We start from the raw sequence: 2,500 nt of genomic DNA, 5'->3' as shown, positions 1-2,500 counted from the left end.
TCAGTGATATCACTATTCCAGTCCATTATGAGCTCACAAGGATAACATGTGCTTCTGCCCATAAGACATTTATATTTAGAAAAGGTGTGTATTCAAAGGATACATCGAAAGAGAATGTTTACATTTCAAAGCCAAGAACTAAGAACTGTATCTCCTGTGTTATAATTTTCTCGAGTTACAGTACTTTTGATGGACAAATCTTCTGCAGACTACTTTATTCATGCTAATCAAGGAGGAAGAATTCAGTGAAATCTGAGGTCAAAGGGAGGACGGATGGTCGAAGGGAGGACGGATGGTCGAAGAGACGGAGGACGAAGGAGAGATGGTCGAAAGGGAGGACGGATGGTCGAAAGGGAGGACGGATGGTCGAAAGGGAGGACGGATGGTCGAAAGGGAGGACGGATGGTCGAAAGGGAGGACGGATGGTCGAAAGGGAGGACGGATGGTCGAAAGGGAGGACGGATGGACGAAAGGGAGGACGGATGGTCGAAAGGGAGGACGGATGGTCGAAAGGGAGGACGGATGGTCGAAAGGGAGGACGGATGGTCGAAAGGGAGGACGGATGGTCGAAAGGGAGGACGGATGGCGAAAGGATGGAGGATACATAAGAGCACGCACTTAAGAATGTGGTCGAAATGTGATTGGCAGGTTGAAGGAGATGATGTTCGGGGACGCAAGGGGACGATCGAAAGGAGAGTATTCAAGCGTTGGTCGAAGTAAAGATTTCACTGTAATGTTGTTCTAATGATCATTGTACTTTAAGCTACACTTTTAATTTGTATGAATTTTGTCAGATTTAGTATAAGTTGTTTATTACAAGAAACATTAATTAGATTACAAACTTGCTATCAGTAAAATCTCGTTGTATTTTTTTCTCATTCATTATCATTTTCTTTGGTGTTCTACTTTGCCAATTTGATTATGTGATACTTTGCAGATTGTGCAGTTGTTATTAATGATAACTTCCATTATATTACCAGTAGATATATGAAAAATAAATTTAAAGTCAGATGTTGTAAATTGTAAATATGTTGAACAAATTTTTTGTTTTTGGTCCATGCATCAGCTGGCCTATTTTATGGTTGTAATCTTTTACTTAAAAATCACTTCATATTAATGATGGGATATTTAGAATATAAACTAATACACTAATACATAAATAAATTTATAATGATTCAGAATATTGTATGCTCCTTTCCCCTTTCTTTTATCAGAGAGTTGGGCGTTGGATCTCTTGCATCTTTATTTTTATTCTTGCAAAGAATTTTCAAATCCCCTTTTTTTTTTATTGTTAATGACTTTTTTACCAAATATATTCAAAGAACATTCATTTGTTCAGTCAGCTTGAAAAAGTGAAAAGGAAACCTACAGTAAGGTGGTTTACTGAAAAGAGACCAGTTTCACAATTATCTCTCACAAGGTATAGACATGAATTTAAAATATTTTTTATGATGCGAGAGCTATTTATATGTACTGTATATATAATATAATTTTCAGATAATTTCACAATCATGATTTTGTCATCAACCATACTGTATAACAAATGGATGTAAAGCAGATACCATCTGACTTTAAATTATTCTTTTATTATTGTTTCTTCCAAAGTCCACATACTTAGCTGCCTTTTGTAGATATGAAAGCTCTAATTAGGTAAAAACTATCAAACACCTCAGTTTGTTCTCAAAAAAGGTGACACTATATTAAATATGCTCCTTTGTATGTAAATAAAGATAAGTTCATATCTTTTTTAACTATATACAAATGAGCACAAGGAGAATAAACTACAGACATTGTTCAGCACTTATTTTTTGAGCTGCCATGGTAGAGTTTTTGTAGTTATATTGGTTATATTGCTCTTACCCTGGCTAATGCCATTTATATGCATTGTCCATTTTTTTTTATTGGCTTTAAAATTAATATTGATTGCTATCAAAGCATATTTCATGTTCAAACTTTATATGCACTCACCCTGCAGACAATATACAAAATCAAGGAAATGAATTGAGATACCATGTGTTTGAGAGGAAAAGTTTCCAAACATTTCCAATGGCTGTCAAAAGCGAAAATAATCTCCCATGTTCATGTTTAGTTTCTTTGGTCTCTAGATACAGAATGATCTAGAAATATACTTAACACATTTCCATTATAAAATATGTGCACAGCTTGGCTTCTCTGACAAAAAATAAGCACAATAGACACATGGTGGGACTCTAGTACTGGAATTTCCTGTTTGGACGGGCAGAGTTTGAACAATGGTGTAATACAGCATGTGTTGCCGAAACCTTGAATGTTGGAAGAAGTATAATGCATAGGTACTTTCCTTGCTTTACTAAAGATTGCTGTAAATACAATTAATAAAATAAACTCACTATGGGGATGGCCTGTCCATATATGCTATCTTTGGCGGCATCAGTTTTAATTGGACAGCACATCTGCTTTGAAGTAATTCTGAATAAAAATTTAAATAAGGACCTTAGAGCATCATAAAAGATTATTACTC

Source organism: Penaeus monodon, chromosome 9 (genome assembly GCF_015228065.2).
Source record: "Penaeus monodon isolate SGIC_2016 chromosome 9, NSTDA_Pmon_1, whole genome shotgun sequence".
In the NCBI taxonomy this organism is placed as follows: Eukaryota; Metazoa; Arthropoda; class Malacostraca; order Decapoda; family Penaeidae; genus Penaeus; species Penaeus monodon.
The sequence above is the reverse complement of the archived record's forward strand: the minus strand, read 5'-3'. Positions refer to the sequence as shown.